Source organism: Agelaius phoeniceus, chromosome 32, assembly GCF_051311805.1.
Source record: "Agelaius phoeniceus isolate bAgePho1 chromosome 32, bAgePho1.hap1, whole genome shotgun sequence".
Taxonomy (NCBI): domain Eukaryota; kingdom Metazoa; phylum Chordata; class Aves; order Passeriformes; family Icteridae; genus Agelaius; species Agelaius phoeniceus.
In genome coordinates this window covers 1,828,085-1,851,489 of record NC_135296.1, presented here as the reverse complement: position 1 = coordinate 1,851,489, position 23,405 = coordinate 1,828,085, and the positions used below count along the sequence as shown (strand labels likewise).

Below are 23,405 nucleotides of genomic sequence, written 5' to 3'. Positions count from 1 at the left end.
AGCGTCCCCACAGGTGTGGCAACATTGTGCCCCGATGAATGTCCTGGTGGCATCGTGTCCCCTCCCCTTCATATGTCCCTATCCCCTGCTGTGGCTCCCTGTGACCCCTCTGTGCGTCCCTGTCCTGCCCCATGTCTCCCTGTCTCCCATGTGAGTCCCTGTCCCCATCTCCCCTATGTGTCCCTGTCCCCTTCCATGTGTCGCCCTCCCTGCTCCTATGTCTCTGTCCCCTGCCAACCAGCAGGTCCAAATTCTCTGAGGTCCCGGGGCTGCGTCTTTCAGGGTGTCCCTGTGTCCTGCAGGCCCCGTGGCCCTCAAGGTGTCACCGTGTCCCTCAGGATGTTCCCATGGCTGCTCCTGGCACTGAGCATCTGTGCCCATCCTGGCACAGGTAGGGCCGTGCCACGACACGTGTGACACCCTGTGACATCCCACGACAAGCACCCTTTGTCCTCTGATTTTGGGTCCTCCCACCTCCATTTTGGGTCCATTCACCCTGTTGTGGGTACTTTACCCCTTTTTTGTGTCTGTTCCCCAGTACTTTGCATCCCTTACCCCCAGGTCTGGATAGTTTCTCTTCTTTCTGTCATTTTCTCCCAATTTTGGGCATCCTCCTTGACTTTGGCACATTTTTTGTGCATCTCCCCCTCCAGCCCCCTCCCCGCTCCTTAATCCCTCTCAACCCCTATTCCCTCTCCCTCTAGGCATGTCCCTGGATGTGGTCCCAGATGTCTCCCCACAGCTCATCACCATCCTGGACACCCTTGAGTCCCTTGCCGGGGACTGTGCATCTCCTCTTGCAGCAGATCCAAAGCTGGCCCAGCTTCCAGGGGACTCCAGTGGCACTGGAGCTCAGGGTGGGTGGCCTGGTGGGGTTGCTGGGAGGGGGTTTGGGGTCATCTTGTGACTGACCGTGGGTCTTGTCCACTCTGCAGTGAGCAGTGGCGCAAGCCAGAGAGTCTGGTGTCTTGGTTTTGAAAGACAGGAATCTGCTATGGAAGGCAGGAGGCCCCCTGAAATGGAAAATGTAAACCCTCCCCACCCCTCAGAATTGCTATAAATTTTAAATTAAGGGACTCTCAGGCAAAAAGCATGGGAGTAGGAAATAACAGTTTTTTAACAGGGAAGAAAATAAACAATAAAATAAACAATGCAGTGCACTAGAACAACACTGACCGAGTCAGAACTCGACCTGACACCCTGTGGGTCAGGGTGTTGGTAGCAGTCCAATTGGAAATGTGGCTCAGTCCTCCTGCAGTGTCAGGTGTGGTTCTGCTGCAGCAGGGATCCTGTAGTAAAGGTGTAGTCTTCCTATGAAGATCCGGTGGAAGAAGAGGCAGCTGCTGTTCTTCTGGGAAATCCAGTGGAGAAGTCGTGCAGTTATTCCAGGATGTCCAGATTATATCTGTGTAGCAATGCTTGGCTCCTCCCTCTGGGCGGAGCATCTCACAAGGGGATGCTACAGTTCTTATCAGTCATGCAGTGACATTCAATGGCCTCTTATCAGCAGATGTCCCCTCGGAGGGGTGATTGTGATCATTCAGAGAGAGAGAGATAAGGAAACTGCCCACTTGACAAAAGACAACTGCCATACAGATGGTAATAGAATACATCTTGCCTTGCAGTCTGGGACACCTGGGATGGATGGCGGCAGGAGAGGTTGGACATTGGTCCAGATGGACACCAGAGCCATGGATCCCAGCTGGATTCTGGTCTGGATAGCCCCTGGTCCTGCAGCCTCACAGCCTGGGCAGCTCCCAGCCCAGATGGCCACCAGCCTGGCCACACTCTGGCCTACACCACTGCCTTACCAGCCCATCCCAGTAGCACCAACCCCAAAACCCCCAAAAATAAATCCAATTGCGGAACACCGCTGCAGGTGGTGCCTGCAGAGCAAGGAGGAAACTGAGGCATGGATTGGGGGGTGACTATGCGGTGATGGGAGGGGACTTCACAACCCACCCTGGAGACCCCAAAATGAGCACCCACCCCCCAAACTGTCATAACAGCCTCCTGGGCCCCCCAGCTGTCACACTGGGGCCACTTCAGCAGTCACTACGACCTTGCAGTCCCTCCGAGGGGTGACCCGCAGCGTCCCCCTGGTGTCACAGCTGCGTCCCTAGTGGGAGAAGTGGCATCAAACCCAGAGGAGGAGGAGGTGAGGGTGTGACTGAAACTCCTGCCTAGTCACATGGAGAAGCTGCAACAGGAACCGGGGCTGAGCAAGGGCGCAGCAGCAGAGGTCCCACGGGGACAGGGGGTGGGACACGTGGACAGTCCCCAGGTCCGCATGGTCCCTTTGGGGGATGCTGCGGCCAGGGCAGTGCGGGGGTTGCAGGGTCACGCAACATCCTCGGGGTGATGCGGGAAAGGGTGGAAGTAGCCAGCTGGGACCCCAAAAATGTTGTCAACCCCGTGCTGTAGGATGTGGGCCCCCCCACTTTGGGGCGCTGGAAAGGATCAAATAGTTGGGTGGCGGTGACAAAAAGCACATGTGCCACCTCGGGGATGGCACAGAGAGGGGGGTCCTGTGATGTCACCAAGCCCCCCTCGCTGAGGGGTTACAGCACTGGGTTACACCCCAGGGTTACAAAGGGGAGGGTCAGGGGTGTCTCCAAGGGAAGGGGGGAGCAGGGCGGGGAGGGGAAGCATGGTCGGGGCACAACAGAAGCGCCTCCGCGCAGTCCCGCCTGCGCCCACGGTACGGGGGTGACAGGGTGTGGGAAATGTATTTGTAGAGAATTCTCAAAGCCTGACAGAAGCCTCACATACAATGCTCCAAATGACAGATCTGAAGACCAGGCTGAGGCTTTGCCTCAGGCTGGTCTGAGGAAAGGAAGGCATTTCCCACCATCTCCCAAGAGATCACAACCTATTACCCCAGGGGCACGATGTGAGCTGGCAACTTTCAAATTAATATATTTTTTAAAAGACTTTTGCCATGAATGCATTCTCAAAGGAGTTACTAGTACTTCACAACAAAGACAAGACTTTTTAATTATAGGCAAGGACAGAGATAGAATTCTTTGACTTTCAGTTTTTCTAGCTGTCATTTCAGCAAATTGTAATGAAGAACTCTTGCTTACAATGCTCCAATGGTAATTCAAGCAATACCAACAATAGCTATTGATATTGCATTACCAGTGAATATAAGTGAACCAATTGTATGCTGAGAAATGCCTTTTGAGAGTTTTAGCCCAGTGCCTAATGTCCTTTGAATAAAACATGTTGACAATGAACAGCCAGAGCTGATGTGCAGTCTAACACACCTTTGTAGAACAGTTTGTATTACTGGTGTGCAAGATGCAGCGGCAGACGTCACTGTGATTTCTTATGCATTTTAGCCGAGCAATTGGAATTTGGGACACCCATGCATACTCTCACAAGAATTAGATAAGCTGCCTTGTGTCTATAAAATCAATTCATAATTACGGTTACCAAAAGAAAGACAGCAACCATCCATCCATTCCTTCATGGTGCAGAAGCCCACCACAGAATGGGGGAGAGATGTGTTGTCCCAGGGGGAGCGAAGATAGAAATAGGGTTTTGATAGAAACCACAACAATGCCTACCACACTGAAGTTATCATAGAAAAAAACAATCAGCCCATTTGGATTGATCAATGGCCTCTTGAACAGAAAAAAAAAAAAAAATTGAATGCCCTAAAAAAATTAGTAAGTGAACAACTACAAAAATGCCACATCAAGCCTACAAACAGTTCCTAGAATTCCGTAGTTTTTATCATTCATAAGAAGATTTCTGATTCCTAAAGATTGCTCCATGACCTAAAGAAGATCAACAAAATCATAGAACACATAAGACAATTGTAACCTAGACTTTATTCTCTTTCAATGATTCCAAGAGACTGGCCTCTTGTTGTCATCAACTTAGAAGATTTTTTTTTTTAACATTCCACTGCATCCAGAAGATGCTCCTTGATTTACCTTTTCAGTTCCAACCATCAATAGAGAAAAACCAATACATAAGTATCATTAGACAGTTTTGCAACCATGTACGAAAAACTCACTTACTATTTATTAGTATTTCACAATGAGAGCTTTGTCTCCAGCCCAACAAAAACATCCATGATCAGGAATTTAACACTACATGAATGACTTACTCATTGCAGCACCAACTCAAAAATAAATAGAACAGACTCAAGACAGTGTTATCACTGAAGTTTGAAATGCTACACTAAAAATTTCAACATCAAAAATACAAGAAATCTCACCCTAGAAATATTTGAGAAAGAAGATAACAGAACAAACAATCAAACCACAAAAAAATGCAACTTAGAACCAATGTCAACACCATACAGGATTCACAACGGCTTTTAGGAGAGATCAATTAGGTCAGATCTGTTTTAAGAATTACAAATTATGAGCTTACTACACTTTTAACCTATTAGGAAGAGACTATAACATCAAATCTTCAAGAACTTTGACATCTGAAGCTCAAAAAACCCTTTAAAAGCTCACTAACACTCTTAAAAAAGACAAACACATTGTTGTACTACAGAAAAACCCTTTCCCCTCACACTATTAAGAGAAAACATGAAACTTTATAGTCTCATACTTTGGTGAGACGCTTTTAAGAAAAATCTTTTGTTAATAATAAAGTGAGTTTTTCTTCCTTTCAGGTCTCCAAAACCAGTTTTTACAATTATAGAGATGACAGCTCAAATTATAATTAGAGCCAGACGGAGATTACTAACTATGGCAAGCCAAGACTTTGTAATTATCTAACCCTAAAACAATCTTACAATATAAAAAAATGCAAAAACAATGCAAAGAAAGTCCAAGTGGGAAACAACTGAGTTTCAGGAAAAGTCCATGGAATGAAGATGGTCCTCTTTGACATCTCTGAAAGTCCTTTTTGGTTCTGAAACAGGCTTGCAGAATCCTGAAACAACAAATTGCTAAAGAAAAATCCACCAATAGTTATCAAAAATCCATTGACAGTCATCAAACAATTTCAGACAATTTTTAGAAAATATCTGGAATGTCTTGGCCACAGCCCTTTATTGAACCACTTGGGCTAAGTTTTTGGCTCTTCAATGCTTTTGAGCTGCTACTAGCTCTTTCAACTCTTTTATGTAATCTGTTGTTTGTTTGGTTTTTTTTTACTTGGAAAAGCAGCAGCAGCAGAGAGGCCTGAGAGGCCCTGGGGAACCCTGGCCCTCTTGGAAGGATCAGGAACTCCAGACCTGGCCCACAGAACGGTGGCCCAGGTCCTGACAGGGCAAGCAAAGCCCCCAAACCCAACATCTGGCTGGGCGGTGGCCCTGGCCCAGGTTACCGAGCCAAACAGCCCAGGCCTGGCCTTCAAGGCGGGCTCTGTGTTCTCACAACCTGGCACCCTGCTGCCAATGCAATGGCAGAATGAGTGACCAAACGCTTCCTTCCCCCCGAACCACTGACCCATACTGGCAGTGGGGGAATAGAAGCTGTCCTGAGAATCTTCATCTCGGATCTGGGGATGTTTTTTCCCCACAGCAAGCGAGCGATGGTCGCTTTCCACTGTTTCCCCTGCCTCTGCAATGCAAATGCAAAAGGTGTTCCCGTTTCCTGCCCCACGGCACCACGCCAAACCCCTCTGGGCTGGGGACCAGAGGCAGAACTTTTGGGAGCCAGCTCCCCCACGCCACTGGGATGCACCAGGGATGGCAGGCACCCCAACCCCCAAGGGGGAACCACCGACCAAACACCCACCGGCCCGCCAAAAACGGTGAGTTTGAGAGCAGGCAGCCGGGCTGTGCCCGCAATCAGCTGCTGAGCCATGCCTCCCCCACGGAGGGACAGGCTGGCCCCTGGAGCCTCAGTCCCATCTGCTGCCACAGGGGCAGAGGGCTCGGGACGGTCCAAACTCAGATATGCCGCCGGTTCCAGGGCAGCCTCTGATTCAGACAAAGAGGACCAAGTCCCCAAAAGTGGCAGAACTGCCGGGGGGGGGCATTGGGGGCAGCCGGGGTACAAGAGGTGTGCAGGAAAGTGTCTTATTCGGCTCTGGGAGCAGCAGGAGGAGTGAGATAGGAAGAGGTTACAGGACTGGGAATGGGGACAGGGATCAGGAATATGGGACCTGGATTGGGAATGGGACTGGAAAACAAGAAAAAACCAGATAGGGACTAGGAATTAGATCAATAATGGGGACAGGGACTGGGAATGGGACAGGGAATATGGGACTATCCTGGGTTGTAAGATGTTTGTCTTCCATTTCCCATCTGTCCGAGGTGGAGCAGTTATCTTCTGTTAATTGGGCAGTTTATCTCTTCCACAACCCATCCTCCCTCCAGGGAAATATCTTCTGTTAATGGCCCATTGAGCCTGACTGACAAAATTGCATCACTCCATTGTGACATGCTCCACCCAGGGAGAGGAGCCAAACATTCCTACCTAAATACAGTCTGAAATTTGGAACACCAGACCAGAATAGCCTTTTCCCATTGGATTCCCAGAGGAAGACCAGGCCCATCAACAGTATCACCAGACCTTCAGGGTGAAAACTGCACTCTTCTACAGGATCACTGCTTCAAGTGGACCATATCTGTCGCTCCAGGAGGACTGCAGCCACCATTTAATCAGACTGCTACCAACACCCTGACAAAAAGGGTGTCAGGTCATATTCTGACTCTGTCAGTGGTTTGTGGTTTTTTTTGTACTATTACAGTTATATTTTTAATTTTCCTAGTAAAGAACTGTTCTTTTTATTCCCACATCTTTGCCTGAGAACCCCTTACATTCAAAATCATAATAATTTGGAGGGAGGGCGTTTACATTTTCCATCTAAGAAAGGCTCCTGCCTTCCTTAGCAGACACCTGTCTTTTCAAACCAAGACAGATTTTGGTGTACACCATGGGGCCCAAGTGCATTTAGAGAAAAAGGGGGAAAAAGGAGTAACAGTTCTTGAGTAACCTAATTTTTGTGTGCTGATATAGAAACCTCGTTAAGTGTCACCATGTAGTCTACCTTACCCTGGTTTGGGTGGCATGTGGTTGTGGCTATATTTCTCTCATTTGCAGGCTCTTGTCTAAAACTGAATCCTATAAGTAAAGCTTCTGTGGCTGTTATCTGGTTTGCTTTATGGGTTAATAAGGTGAGGAATTAATGGATTTTTAACTTCCTCTAGAAGGCAGGCACCTAGATTCAAAGCTACCACACCCTAATGGTATGGTTTTGGGCTTACTTTAATAATGGTACCTACTGTAAAGAAATGACACTGAGGTAAATTTTTTCCCAACCCTTCACCCATCTCTTTGGATCTGCCGCACCAGTTTTCAAAGAGTTCAAATCTTCTCTAAATGCTAATGATATCATATAGTTGTTGGTGTTGCTAATATGCCTGTTCTATTAAGCATTCAGAGATAAGGGAAGATTAACCTGGATAACCAGCCTGACACCTACCTCAGAAAGTAGGGATGCTGCCACAGAACCTGACACTGCCCTGAGGACTAGAGAGGCTGCCACAGAACCTGACCCAGCCCCACAACCCACATCAAAAATGAACCACACAGATTGGGGTGGGGGTTCTGGTGAAGGACATACACAAGATGAGCCAGATGCTGAAGGAGTACATTTCCCCAGCTGGTGAGAAGCCCTCCCCCAGCCTTGAAGAGGGAGAGTCTAATAGTGCAGCAGTGGAACCCACAGATGTTACAACCATCCAGGTTCCAGCTGAACTGCAAGGGCAGTCACAGCCAGCAGCAGTCACAGCCTATAGAAACAAGGAGGTCAGAGATGAAATCAGAGTACCCAGATAAAGGGGCCCTCACAACCCACAGGGGAGCCAACAGTTGAGACCATCACTGAGTCCCTGACGTATGAAAGTCTCTATAATCTGCACAAAAACATTGTACGACATGAGGCTTATACAACCTGGTTACTGGTCTGAGATCTTATGGGTACAGGTGTGCAACTGGATGGTGGTGAGGCAAGGAATTTGGGATCCTTGACCCAGGACTCAGGTGTGAATCAAGTATTCATAAGGGAGCCAGGGTCCCTTTCCCTCTGGGAGTGGCTTTTAATGAGTGTCAGAGAGAGGTTTGTCCACAGAGAGACAATGCAGGAGCACAACCATAGAATGTGCTGGAAGACCCTTGAGGAGGGGATCCAACAGCTGAGAGAAGTGGCAGTTTTGGAGGTACTCTTTGGGAGGGATGGACAGCATGATAATGACCCCAACAAAGTCAGGTGCACAGGGCAAATGTTGTGGAGTCTGATAAATCTGGGACCATCTCAGTACACCACATTGATTGCAGTGATTAATGCCGATAACAACTGAGAGACAGTGGGTTCTGTCACCAACAAGCTTAGAAATTGTGAGAGTATGGTCAATGTCCCAATGCAGGCTCATGTCTCTGCTGTGATTAAGGAATTCAAGGAGGAGTTTAAAGGGGAGATGGGGGAGATGAAGGAAGAGATGAGGAAGATTAATGCAGCACCATTGCACATCACAGGCCCCAAAGTCAGAGCCCAACATTCCCAAGCTAGAGAGAGGGTACACCCCACGAACTGACCTGTGCTTCTTTCTACACGAACATGGGAAAGCAGGTGTCCTGGATTGTCAAGCAAATTGTATTCTATTTTCCATCTGTATGGCAGTTGTCTTCTGTTAAGTGGGCAGTTTTCCTTATCTCTTCCACAACCAGGGAGACATCTGCTGATAATAGGCGATTGAATGCCATTGCATGACTGATAAGAACTACACCATCCCATTGTGAGATGCTCAGCCCAGAGGGGAGAGCCAAGCATTCTACCTGGATATAAAGTGGACATTCTGGAACACCAGTACAACTTTTCTCCACTGGATTTCCCAGAGGAACAGCTGCTCTCTTCCACCGGATCTTCAGAGGAAGACCATACCTTTTCTAGAGGATCCCTGCTCCAACAGAACCACACCTGACACTCCAGGAGGATGGCAGCCACATTTCCAATTGGACTGCTACCAACACCCTGACCAACAGGGTGTCAGGTTGCGTTCTGACTGTGTCAGTGTTGTTTTAGTTTACTGCACTGTTTATTTTATCTTTATATTTTATCTTTTTATTTTCTTCCCTATTAAAAAACTGTTATTCCCTGCTCCCATATTTTTTGCCTGAGAGCCCCTTAATTTAAAATTTATAGAAACTGGGAGGGGAGTGGGGCCATTTTTACATTTTCCATTTCAGGGGAGGCTCCTGCTTTCCTTAGCAGACACCCGTCTTTTGAAACCAAGACAGTTTTTGGTGCCCAACGTGCGGCTCGAGGGCATAGGAATAAAAAGGGAATAACAGTTCTTGAGTAATCTAATTTTTGTGTGCTGATATAGAAACCTCATTAAGCAACACCATGTGGTCCAGCTTACCCTGGTTTGGGTGGCACATGATCATGGCTGTATTTCTCCCATTTGAAGGCCCTTATGTAAACCTGGGTCCTGTCACCAAGGCTACTGTGTCTGTTATCCGGTTTGTTTTATGGATGAATAAGGTGAGGAATTCATGGATTTTTAACTTCCTCTAGAAAGCAGGCACATGGATTCACAGCTATCACACACTAACTGTATGTTTTTGGGGTTACTTAATATTGGCACCTGCAGTAATGAAATGACACCAGGGGAAATTTTCTCCCAACCCTTTGACCATCTCTTTGGGTCCGCCCCACCAGTTTTTGAAGGGTTGAAATCCACTCTAAATATTAATGTTATCATACAGTGGCTGGTGTTGCTGATGGGCCTGTTCCATTTAGCATTTAGAGAGAAGGGAAGATTAGCCTGGATAACCACCCTGACACCTACCCCAGAACCTGACATGCCACCAGAGCCTAGGGATGCTGCTGCCCCAGAGCCTGACCCTACCCCACAGCCCCCCCCAGATATGAAATACCTGGGTGGGGTATGGTGAAGGAGATGCATGAGATGGGCCAGATGCTGGAGGAATACACTTCCCCAGCTGGTGAGAAGCCCTCCCCCAGCCTTGAAGAGGGAGAGTCTAATAGTGCAGCAGTGGAACCCACAGATGTTACAACTGTCCAGGTTCCAGCTGAACTGCAAGGGCAGTCACAGCCAGCAGCAGTCGCCCCTGTGGAAACAAGGAGATCTAAGATGAAACCAAAGCACCCAGACAAGGATAAGAATGCAGGGCCCTCACAACCCCCAGGGGAGCCAGAGGTTGCAATCATCACCAAGTCCCTGCCGTATGAAAGTCTCCGTAATCTGCACAAAGACATTGTACAATGGGGACGTGAGGCTTATACAACCTGGCTTGTAGCCATGATATTTTCTGAAAAATCCTTTCCTTGGCATTTTTTCTCCTGAGAAGCTGAGAGGCCTCAGGAACAAAATGTAAACAATGGTTATCTGCTGCTGTGGAATGCAACAGGTGGATCTGTGATTGGTCTCATAGAGTTGTTTCTAATTAATGGCCAATAACAGTCAGCTGGCTTGGATTCTCTGTTTGAGACACAAGCTTTTGTTATCATTCTTTCCTTTTCTATTCTTAGCTAGCCTTCTGATGAAATCCTTTCTTCTATTCTTTTAGTATAGTTTTAAAATAATATATATCATAAAATAGTAAATCAAGCCTTCTGAAACATGGAGTCAGATCCGTGTCTCTTCCCTCATCCTAAGACCCCTGTGAACACAGTCACAGATAGTGACCCCGAGTGACTAAAGAAGAATTCATCACTTGGTGAGACCCCAGAGGAGCATTGCTACACTGGGTAAACCCTGAGTGTGTGGCATTGATGGTCACCTCACAAGTGACCACAGAAGTGGATTCTAGCCAGGAGCTGAAGAACTGAAGATCCTGAATTTGGACAGAGTTCACAGCTAAGGCTGACCACAAAGAGAACCTTTTGAAAAGTCTCCAGAGAAGATGTCTGGAAAGCTTCGCAGCTCAGAACAGCCTGCTGAAGCCCAGAGGACACTGTCACAAGGTACTGTTAACTCTTCCCTTTCTGATGGTGCTGCCCTTTGCACAATGTGGGCTGGGATATGGCAGAGGGTGCCTACGGAGGCAGAGGTTCCATTCTCCCCCTCAGAGGAGAAACTTATTGCCCTCTGGCAAAAATGGGGTCATGAGGAAAGAGTTCCTATAATGAAGAGACATTTCTATGAGTTTTTCCGATGGGCAAAGTTCCATGGATTTTTCATGGATGTGCTCTATGCCCTTGATATATACATATGGGAATGCATGGAATCCATTTTCAAAGATGCTCTGGACTGGGGACTTGGACTTCCCCAGATTTATCCATCATTCAGAACTCTCTTCCCAGTTTTGAAATGGAAAGGAGCTTCACTTCAGTGGATTGCCGACTGCAGAGGTCAAGCTCCCTTCCTGCTGGACCCGGAAGGAGAGGACCCTGTCCAGGAACACGAACGGCTGGTTCCCAGCCCCCCTGAATCGCGGGGGGGTGAGGCTTTGCCCACAGCCGAGGAAAAGTTTTTTTCTGCACCTTTGGAACAGGCTCAAATGGAGCCACTTTTTCCCCCCCTCATTGCCCTCAGGGGGGATCAAAATCAGCTCAATGGGTACCATCCAGGCCGGTGCCACAGGCCCTGTCCCGGCCAGCCCCCCGGACCCCACCCTGGCCAGTCCCATGGACCCCGCCCCAGCCAGCGCCGCAGGCGGCACCGATCCCCATGGCACCGCCTCCCCGGCCCATGGGTCCCGCCCCAACCAACCCCGCGGGCACGGCCGCCTCCCCAGACAGCCCCGCCTGTGGCTCCGGCTGTTTCAGTGACTGTGCCTGCTCAGTCGATTCCGGATGCCTCAAAGGCAAGGCTGACCTCGCCGCCCCCCCAGCTGTCCCGCCATCTCCCATGTTGGCTTTGCCGGTTTCTGCAACTGCGCCTGCAAGGCCGATCATGGAACCAGGGGCAGAAGCTGGTGCCAGCCCTCTGCCCACTACCTTTGCATCACAGATGGCAGTCACATTCACAACTGTGCTGGCAGCACTGGTGGGGGCGAACCTGGTGCTGTCCCCGCCGTCCCCTCCCGCAGGGATAGAGCTCACACCCGCGCTGATGCTCCAGGAGCCAAGTAAGAAAATGGTGGCGCTTTCCCGCACACCTCTTGCACCCCTGCTGCCCCCACAGCTGCCCCTGGCGGTTCTGTCACCTTCGGGGACTTCGTCCTCCGTGAGGGAGGCATGGCTCGGCAGCTGATTGTGAGCACAGCCCGGCTGCCTGCTTTCAAACTCAGCATTTTTGGCGGGCCGGTGGGTGTTTGGTCGGTGGTTCCCCCTTGGGGGTTAGGGTGCCTGCCATCCCTGGCGCACCCCAGCGGCGTGAGGGAGCTGGCTCCCAAAAGTTCTGCCTCTGGTCCCCAGCCCAAAGGGGTTTGGTGTGGTGCCGTGGGGCAGGAGGATGGAACACCTTTTGCATTTGCATTGCAGAGGCAGGGGAAACAGTGGAAAGCGATCATCGCTCGCTTGCTGTGGGGAAAAAACATCCCCAGATCCGAGATGAAGATTCTCGGGACAGCTTCTATTCCCCCACTGCCAGTATGGGTCGGTGGTTCGGGGGGAAGGAAGCATTTGGTCACTCATTCTGCCATTGCATTGGCAGCAGGGTGCCGGGTTGTGAGAACACAGAGCCCGCCTTGAAGGCCAGGCCTGGGCTGTTTGGCTCGGTAACCTGGGCCAGGGCCACCGCCCAGCCAGATGTTGGGTTTGGGGGCTCTGCTTCCCCCGTCAGGACCCTGGCCATCATTCTGTGGGCCAGGTCTGGAGTTCCTGATCCTTCCAAGAGGGCCAGGGTTCCCCAAGGCCTCTCAGGCCTCTCTGCTGCTGCTGCTTTTCCAAGTAAAAAAAACCAAACAAACAACAAATTACATAAAAGAGTTGAAAGAGTTAGTAGCAGCTCAAAAGCATTGAAGAGCCAAAAACTTAGCCCAAGTGGTTCAATAAAGGGCTGTGGCCAAGACATTCCAGATATTTTCTAAAAATTGTCTGAAATTGTTTGATGACTGTCAATGGATTTTTGATAACTATTGGTGGATTTTTCTTTAGCAATTTGTTGTTTCAGGATTCTGCAAGCCTGTTTCAGAACCAAAAAGGGACTTTCAGAGATGTCAAAGAGGACCATCTTCATTCCATGGACTTTTCCTGAAACTCAGTTTTTTCCCACTTGGACTTTCTTTGCATTGTTTTTGCATTTTCTTATATTGTAAGATTGGTTTAGTGATATGATAGAATTTTATGTTCTACAGGTGAAGAATTTCCCTCATCATTCCAAATCAGCACTTGATTGAGGTTTTGATTGGCAACAGATAATCTGTTAAGTGTTTGCCTCTGCTTGAGCCCAGCAGAGAAAATTACAAACACTTTTCTTTTTAATTTAACTAAAATAAAAAAAGGTGACATGTTGCAGAGATCTTTTTATGAAAAATCCTTTCCTTAGGATTTTTCCTCCTGAGAAGCTGAGAGGCCTGAGGAAGAAAATGTAAACATTGATTATCTGCTGCTGTGGAATGCAACAGGTGGATCTGTGATTGGCCCATATTGGATGTTTGTAATTAATTGCCAATTACAGCCCAGCTGGCTCGGACAGGGAGCCGAGCCCCAAACCTTTGTTATCATTCTTTCTTTTTCTATTTTTAGCTTAGCTAGCCTTCTGATAAAACCTTTTCTTCTGTTCTTTTACTATAGTTTTAATGTCATATATATGATAAAATAATAAATCAAGCCTTCTGAAACATGGAGTCAGATCCTAGTCTCTTCCCTCAACATGAGACCCCTGTGAACACCATCACACTAGTCCAATACAAAATTTTGGAATTGGAAACAGTTGTCAAAGTTTTTGGTGGGGATATTTGCTGAGACACCTCTTCAGGTACCTACTATATTGATAAGTAGCAAGGACTCATTACACAGATACACTGGGTACCAGCATCCTATAGAAGCACCGAGTGGGTGATGGTCTCCTTCCAAAAAATACTGGTGCTCCTGGGCAGTGACACTAAATTCCTGCATGCTGAGTGATTCCCTTTAGGAAATGAGAAAGAAATCCTCATCTCTGCTGTGCTGAAACTCCACTGCTGTTCTGCTAAACTTGGAGTCTTCTGCATGTGCTGAAGGGAGGACAAGATTTGCCTTTTAGAGCACATCCTGGTGGTTTGCACACAGGGCAATTAGAAAGACAGAAGTGGCAAGAGGAGCAGATAAGGTTCAAGGATGCACTTTAAAGAACTTGAGATTTGTTCACCACACTGTGAAACAATGATGGTCACTGTGGAAGGAAAACACATCTGCAAGGTGATAACAAAGAACCTAAGAAACTAAAAGATACGGTACAGGTGTACATGCTCAGTGCAACACTGATATTCCAAGTGCTCTTCAAATAACTCTTATAACCCCACCCAGTCATGCTTTTTAATAAAAGGATGTCTATATCTTCTAGCAGCTAATAATAGAGATGTTGAGGAACACTAGTAGCTTGATTTTATTTTTATTTGTTAGGTTTGTGAAGCAAATGATACTGGCACCTACCAGCAAATCTCTCAAGAGGGACTACACACCTAATCCCATGCACCCTCACTACAAGATGGTTTTTAATGCCCCTAGATCTGTTATGTGTCGCACAGGCATCCACATAGAGAGGATCCATTTCCCAGAGGAAATAGACATATTTTTTAAAAAAATTACTGTTTAAAACTAGAACTATACTTTAGGATATAGCACTTCAAGGCTCTTTCTCACTGCTTTTCCTCAGTTATACTGTGGGCTCCATCCTTGGTGAACCATCAAAATACTTCATCAGAGCTTCAGTTACAATATTTCATGAGAAAAGTACTCTGATTGAGAGGTCTGATGAACACAAAGGAAGAGGAAACATGAGTGGCTAAGCAGCATTTGTGATGAAATACTACATCAACATTTTCCAAATGTTGATGGTATGGATAATTTTTCTAGCCACTGGGAAACATATTTTCTTCAGTAAATACACATTTTCCTGTCAAATTCTAGTTACAAACAAATAAATTTTGCCAGCTCAAACTGCAGAACAGTTTGGCAGAACACCTTGCTTGTTGCCTGACACTTTGCATCTCTGTATTACTTTCATTCCATAGAACTAAATGTTTCACTTGGGCAGAGACTTCCAGCTAAAAAGGTTAATCAAATATGGGGAACAGATTGCAGGAAAACAGAATGGATGCGTCAGCCATACACAATGAAATTCTGTGTTAAAATCTGCTAGGACTACTGACAGCAGTGTCTCCATCCTTATTCAGTGTAATTTAGCACACATTGCCTATGGTGACTTCAGTGATACAGATGCTTGTATAAAGACCTCATTAAATTTAGGATGTTTAAGGTAACTTTTTGCTGTATGGAAACACCTCCCATAATGGGTTCCAAAAGGATGCTGAGTTTATTGTATTTTGAAAAAAGACACCTCAGAAGTGGAGGTTATGAACACATCATCTGAAAATTATGGGACTTTCTTGCTCCTAAAATAAAAAAAAAAAAACCCTCATTTTTACATACTGAGTTTAGAACAAGACATCATTCTACAGTGCCTTGAGTCTAGATTGCAAATAAAAGGAAATTATTTCCCTTGGTGTATGTATTTAATAAACCAAACTGTATAAACAGAATTGCTAATGGAGATCCCCAGGCCTGAAGAATTCACAAACAACAAGCTGAACAGAGAATAGTGTTTGAAAGTGACTTTATTTTCTCTTGAAAAAGGTTAGCTGAAGAACACTAACATCACTCTCCATTAATCAGTAGTTTTAAACACCATGGGGAAATGACAGTTGCCTTCCAAGCTCCTGACTTTACAGCTTTCCTGGCATCCTGTGGACTCCTGCTGCAACCATCCCCCACACAGCTTTGCTCAGCTCATAGGAGTTCATTGTTTTATTCTAGCTTATCACATTCATTTTTGTCCACTGTTAATATTGTAGAAATGAACTAGGTGGTCCCTCAGGAGACTGTGCATGCCAGGTTACAGAAAAACCTGTAATATTTTTATACATTACTGCCCCAAATAATGTTTTCTTTTTGTTTTGTTTTTAATTATATTTTTTTTTTACTTTATTTTGGTTTATTTTCAAGTGCAATTTTACTGTGCAACCCACTGTGTGATATCCTGGGGTAAGATTGTACATTTTAACTCTCCAGCATCTCTTTTTTCCTTAACAAAGGCAGTCCTTCTGAATCAGGTAGGTTAGTTTATTTTCTTAGCCAAAGGAAAATATCACCTAACTTTTCAGGCAAAACCTACTGCAACTTTGGACTGCAGAAGGTCATTTAATCAGACTTACCTCACAAAGAACACAGGTGCCAACTGATAGGAAAACATGCCCTGGAACTTCTGACAGCCTCTCCTTCACATAAGAACCTAAAGACTCCTTTCCTTCACTATTGTGTCTGCATTTACCCTGTCACATAAAACCAGAGGAAAGAGACACACTCCTTTTTGGGGTTTTTGGCTGGGGGTTTGTTTTTATTTGTTTGTTGGTCTGTTAATGATTTATTATTATTGATAATTTTGTAATGTAAATCTATATTTAGTTGGCCTTTGCATGCGGAAGGATGTGAGAAGGGATCACAAATGTGATTGTCTGTCACAGTGAAGTCAGTCCCTGTCATCAGTAAGGTCAGGAAATTACTGGGTTTCCACATGTCCAGGGCCATTTGGTAACAGAAAGAGTCCTCTGCCTGCTTATGAAACTCTGTTGCCTGATATTTTGATCTTAACAATTGACATCACATAATGCTGATCCTTCTCTTCCTGTCTGAAGGATCTACTCCCAAGCCCATACAGCCAGTGAGACAGTTATTTTAAGGATGTTGATAGGAATTGTACCTGGCTCTAAAGGATAGCAGACAGCCTTTGCTAGCTCAGCACTGTGAGCCATATGCCAAAAGTATAAGATTAGACTTTTTTACAGATGTCCAACCCTTGCTCTGTGAGCAAAAAGAGGTTCAATGTTTATGATACAAGGACATCAAGGTTCAAACACAATTTTAAAGAAATTCTAAAGTTGTACACAAATTAGAAAAATAAAAATATTATAGAGAGGAGACTCACTAAGTTTTCCAAAACAAGCATATGGGAGAAATTACCCTGACATAGTGTGGCTGCAGGCAGTTCAGAAAGTGCTGAGTGTGTTGAATGAGACAAATTTTTCATAAATATAATTTTGAGGAGAATTATGTTTCATTTTCTTGGAAGAAAAGAGAAGCATCCATTTTCTACAGTTATTTTCCACCTAATTTCTGCCAAAAATGTGCCCTGGCTACCTACATGTCTCATTTGATGATCTTGATATCATCATGTTGTTGAACTCTTATGTCACTTTTTCCTGATTATGAGGTAGAAGACATCTTTTACAAAAGAAGCGTTTTTTTTCTGTTCAGCTGTAGAGAGATTTTAAAGACATTACTTTCTTCCAAGTCTGAGCTGTTGTTAAAGAGGTCTGTCAATAAAGCAATTTTGTAGTGATTCCTACTGGTTTACTGCTGCAGATGGTTTGTGCTCTCGCAATATTTTCAGTCTGGTTTCATCTACTCAAACTCTTTGAAATGGCAAAATGAAACTCTTAGAGCCCAGCTTTTCTATTCCTTACAACTTGAATGTGCTATTGATTATTTTACAGTTGGCTATCTATTACAGTTATCTTAATAGTGTAACATACAAAAAAAAAAATTTCGTCAATCATTTTTTTCAGCAATCATCTCCACCTACCGAAAGAGGAGAAGGAGAGAAAAAAGAAATAAATCTCATGCAATTTGTGTGTAAAGACAAGAAGGGAAAAAACCAAACAAATCCTGTCATAGTTTAACCAACAAACTCCAACCCAAATATCATCATATTCCATATTGTTTGATGGAAATAATATTGTCTACTAAACTGAACTACATTGAGAGTTAATGAGAAGATTGATTTTTATCTAATAATCCAGAATATTTTCCATCAAGATGTGGCAGTCAGTTCTGAATAGATTCTTAACCTATTAGAGAGAATGAATGCTATGGAAGGGGAAGAGAGAAGTCTCTGCATATTGTCACCTGCCTGGAAAATATGCATCCATATATTATAGATTATCTGCAAAAATCATTCCCACTTCTGTGTTGTGTGCAGGTCATGCACAACCTCTCTAGGAATCCACAAAGAACTAAGTAGGAGGGACTTTGGCATCTTTTGTAAAATGCTTGAAGTTTGAATTCTTTGGACAGAGAGTTTTGGCCAGAGCCTCCGTTTCTAAGCCTCCTGTGTGTTGTTCTTCTATTATTTCTAGAGTCCCATATTGTTGTTATTAGATTTCCAAAGTCCATACCTCTCTGATGTATTCTCATGGCTGTTGATCTTCGCTGCACAGACTCCTTCTTCTGCACGCTGTTCTCTCTCAGGTCAAGGCTCCTCCAAGGCTCTCCCTGACTGGCTTACCCGCCCCCTTTTATCCCAGTCATCTTCATCAGTTACAGCTGCAGCCCAATTAAGGACATCGCAGCTGCAGCCCATCAAGGGCAACCGGGACCTCTGGGGCAAAGCCTCTATACACATATTCAAATACATTTCCTCTACTATATTTCCCCCTTTGCTTTTACTTAAGTTAACAGTTGTACAGATGTTAAATTACAATACATACATTTCTCATGACTCACAGGTCATGCACAACACCCATAGCTCCTTGCTCAAAGGCCATACTCTTTCACAGCTCCCTTACCCAAAGGCTATGTTCTGTCGCAGCTCTTGGCCGCCACAGCTCTCGGCTGTCTTATCTTCTGCTAGCAACCACCGCAGCTCTTGGCTGTTCCATCGCAGCTCTTGGCCGCCAAAGCTCTCGGCTGTCTTATGCTCTGCTAACTATCACGTCGGGGTCACCACTTGTTGTTCATCTATTATTTCTAGAGTCCCATATTGTTGTTATTAGATTTCCAAAGTCCATACCTCTTGGGGGCATTCTCATGGATGCAGATCTTCAAAGACTCCTTTTGCTGCATGCTGTTCGCTCGCAGGTCAGGGCTCCTCCAAGGCTCTCCCTGACTGGCTTACCCACCCCCTTTTATCCCGGTCATCTTCATCAGTTACAGCTGCAGCCCAATTAAGGACATCGCAGCTGCAGCCCATCGAGGGCAACCGGGACCTCTGGGGCAAAGCCTCTATACACATATTCAAATACATTTCCTCTACAATACTGTGAATGAAGAAAAGCTTCCAAACACAAAAGCAAGATGTTTTTCAGGGACTGCAGGCAGACAGTCCTGCTCCTGTACCCTTAATCCTCTATTTCAGCCTTTCTGTTTTTCCTGCAGTTTTACTTACTCATAGAAAAAACCTATAGAAAATTCCAGGAGATTTTTTGAGGATTCCCATTGAAATAAAAAGTTTTTAAAAACTACACCTCCAACCTGAAAATTATGTATTTTGTTGTACACACTTTAAATGTATGTAATAAAGAAACGCAAATACTAATTTCCTGACTTCTGTTAAATGGCAGAGATGAATGTTGCATGGCGCCAGTTATTAAAACTCTTAAAAACCACTGTCATGGAATACTTTGGGTTGGAAAGGATCTAAGAGATCATCAAGTTCCGGGATGGGATGCGATGGGATGCGATGGGATGGGACGGGATGCGATGGGATGCGATGGGACAAGGCCAGCTGCAGGCACCGGCCCTGCGGCCCAGCTCCACCACTCACCATCCTGCAGCGCCTGCAACGGCTCCAGCACTGAAGGCTGCTGCGCTGGGGCAGCTGCGGGGCCTTTGCTTTTCTTTGTCAGATTCCTCGCTTGTGGGAAGAGCAGAGCCGCCAGAAGCGCGCCCAGCGTGCAGGCACTGCCCGACAGCGCTGCGGCCGCTGGGACGGTGGCGCCCCCGAGTACCGGCCGCTCCGCTGCCGCTGCTGCTTCATTTGCTTTTAGGCACAGACAAAGCTCACTGCTAGGCCACCATGGTCTCTGCTCCTGCCCTCTTCCTGTCCCTGGGTAGGGATAGAGCATTGCTGTGCTTTCAGGAGGCTCTTGGTGGAAACTTGCGGCATTGCAAGCTCCTTTGCCCTGGCTGGATGCTTGCACTGGAATCCCTCACAGCTGGCTTCAGAGCACACTCCAGTTGACTCTTCTAAAACCAGGCTCCTTTTCCCCTTCAGTGTGCTGGACACGGCTTGAAGTCCACGCTGCTGTGCAACTGGAGCAGCGGGACAGGGACCTTTGCAGCCTGAGCTGCCCTTCTTCCTCTCTGTCTGTGCACGGAACACAGCGGGGAGGAGAAGGGCAGCAGGGCCCTGCATGTCCCCGGGCTCAGGTTTTGCGCCGCTTCAGCTCCACAGAGACGCGGGTCAAGTGAAAAAGCCAACCAGTTTATTAGGGAAAAGCAAAGCCAAGGGGTCAGCTGGGAGGTAAAAAAGGGCATGGGCAGGGCCTGAGGGCGGCAGGGAAGGAGCTGCCAACAGGGAGGGAGCCTGCAAGAGCTGCTGGAGCTTGGCACAGGCTCAGCTGGGAGCAGCCAGAGCTGTGCCTGGAGCTGCAGCTGGTCCCTTCTGCCCTGCAGGGGGTCCCATCTTGGATGGGAACTGGAAATCGCTGAGGGAGGCCGCTCCAGGTGATGCAGGAGACAAAGGAAGTTCTGCAGATCTTCTTTGGAATTTGATGGGAATCCATAGGCTCATGCAAGATGGGCTCTCATCTTCCCTGAGGGCTTGAAGAGCTGCAAGAGAGAGGAACAGAGCCACGGTCAGAGGCCAGATTGAGGGAATGCAAGGAAAGTCTCCTGCCAGGGCCATCTTGCCATGGCCAGGAGGGAGCGGGAGACAAAGGCCAGAGAGCTGGCAGGCAGCTCAGCCAGGCAGCGCTGGCCATCAGGCTCACCTCCAGCAAGAAGGCCACAGCAGGCAGATGCCAGCGGGGCTGCTTCCCCACCAGCAGGCTGAGCAGGTGCGAGGCCATGTGGGGACACAAGGGGCTCAAGGCAGAGCGCATCTCCCTGGCAGGGGAAAAAGGCACCGAGGCCCTGAGCCGGGCGGGCAAACCTCTCCCAGGAGTGACTCACACAGGTCCCATCTTTGCCCAGCACTCTGCAAGGGGACACGGGCCCCTTGGGAGGCGGCTGCTGCTGGGCATTCTCCTCTGACAGCCCTTTGCAGTCTGCTGGGCCCTCCCTCGGTGACAAGGCCCTCTTGCTTACAAGCCCAGCAACTGCATGGGGCACTCCGGGCACGGGGCACAAATGCTGGCGCTGGCGGCGGAGAGTAAGGGATCTCACCTGGCCAGCAGGCCCGCTGCATAGTGCTGGGTGTGGGCACAGAGCAGGGCGTCCCAGAGCTGCGTCTGCTCCAGAGCCAGCAGGTTCTTGCCAAAGCCCACTTGGGAGAGCAGAGCCTTCATGGTCTGCACTGCAAACCTGTGTGCCGAGCAAAGGCCGGGTCACTCTGGGAGCACTGGCCCTGGCCGCAAGGGAGTGGGAAGGACAGGCTGACTGGCACCTGTTGGGCTGGCTGGCAAGGCCGTGTTCCTCCCAGCACGCTCTCCAGAAGCTCTGGCTTTCCACATCCTCTGCCCTCTGCTCTGTGGTGATGAAAATTCGCAAGAGCAGAGCCACAAGCAGGTGCGGAGAATGAAGGAGTATTGCATAGTGCCACTCGGGCATGTATGCAATCCTCCACAGCACCAGAGTTGCCTGCAAGAGACAAAGCAGCCCGAGGCAGCGCTCAGCGCCGAGGTGTCCATGAGGCAGGGCCCCAGGGGAGAGGCAGGGGGAGCAGCCAGCCTGCTGCCCCTAGCTCAGCTTTCAGCCCAGGCAGGGAGCTGCAGGCTGGGGAGAGCATGGAGAGCTTCTGAGAAGGCCACCTGGAAGGCCAGCATAGGCCAGCTCCAGAAACTCACAGCCAGGGCAAGGAGGGCCTGGTTGTCCCCGCTGCAGAGGAAGCCGCCGTACGCTGGCTGCTCCTCTATGGCAGAGAGCAGCGCTGGAAGCACCTCCTCCACGGCTACTGCTGACGTGCCCATGGCTCTCCACATCAGCGCCGCCGCTCTGTGGGAGCAGAGCTGTGCGTCAGTACCGTGCCCCGTGCAGCTGCAGGGGGCCGGCAGGGAGCATGGCAGCAGGCTCAGGAAACAGAGGGGCCCCAGGGTCCGCTGCTCTCCGCCTGTCTGGCAGAGCCCGCTGGACAGGCTGTACAGGGCCAGGGGTCCTACGGGCCAGTGAGCACCGAGCTCTCCAGGCACTTGTGCCCCGTACCCGTCACACGTTGGGGCACAGCGCAGGAGGCTCATCACCACGTGGCCCGGGTGTTCTTCAGTCAGGCTGACAATGGCCATTTGCAGCCCGGCGTCCACAGACTCACAGGACGTGAGTCTCTGCAGCATGGCTCTCACCGCGGCTTGCACCTGCAGGAAGCAGCATGGGGAAGACTTGGAGTGCCGTCCAAGGCAGCAAGTGGCCCAGCTTCCCCCAAGAAGTGCTTGCCTTCCCAGCCCAGTGTGATGGGGCTGAGGGGGCCCAGCGGACATGGCTTGAGGGGCCACGTCATCCTGGGAGGCCTTGGGCCCTGGCCCCAGGCTGCTGCGCAGAATAAAAACCCTTCTGCAAAAACTCCAGACTGGGTCCAGGACTCACAGGCAGCGTGGGCATGGCCTCAGTCTCTGCGATGGCCTGAGTGATGGTGTTGCTGGTGGCCATGCCCTCCATCAGGGCCATGTCAGCCTCCTCGCAAGCCTCATCAGTTTCCCAGTCTGAGCTGGCGGCCAGGTCAGAGGACGCTGTGCTGGCAGCAGCCTCTGCCCGCAGCTGGCCGGGCCCGGAGTCGGGCTCGGCCGTGCCCTCGGGTGCGGGGCCACTGCTCTTTGTGCGCCGATGCTGCAGCAACCTCCGCAGTGTCTGCAGCAGAAGGAAGGGCGGCAAGAGAGGGACCTTCCATGGTCTGCTCCAAGCGTGGGGCCCTGCCGAGCAGGGCCGGCAGGCCCGGCCCAGGTGGGGATGGCCGCAGGTACCTGCGCTGCTCTGCGGAAGCGGCCACGCCTGGGCTCCTGCTCTTGCCTCCGCTCCTTGGCTGCATCTGCCAAAGAGCCAGCGCAGCCAGAGCTGAGGGGCCACCAGAGCGGCCAGAGAACACAGGCCAGCCCTGCGCTCCCCAGGCAGGGACAACCCCCCGCGTGCCCAGGGGACGGAGTACGGCCATCAGGAGAACAGCCCCAGCCCCTGTCCCGTCCCATCTATGGGAATGGCCACAGGGATGGGATGGGATGGGCTGGGATGGGATGGGATGGGATGGGATGGGATGGGGACAGGCTGGCCGCAGGCACCGGCCCTGCGGCCCAGCTCTGCCACTCACCATCCTGCAGCGGCTGTAAGTGCTCCGGCTCTGCAGGCTGCTGCGCTGGGCCAGCTGCAGGGCCTTTGCTTTTCTTGCCCCAAAGGGCCTTGAACAGGCTGAGCAGTCTGCCCGCCATCCCGCTCTCTGACCTCAAGGGCAC

At 48.7% G+C, this 23,405-nt stretch overlaps 1 long non-coding RNA gene across 1 annotated transcript; it reads left to right on the top strand.

Annotated features, from left to right (window-relative positions):
- The first annotated feature begins 11,737 nt into the window (after positions 1-11,737).
- LOC143696293 (uncharacterized) lies at positions 11,738-13,679 on the top strand. Its single transcript, XR_013185732.1, has 2 exons — positions 11,738-12,017; positions 13,004-13,679. It is a non-coding gene; the product is annotated as an uncharacterized LOC143696293 (long non-coding RNA).
- Positions 13,680-23,405: the final 9,726 nt, after the last annotated feature.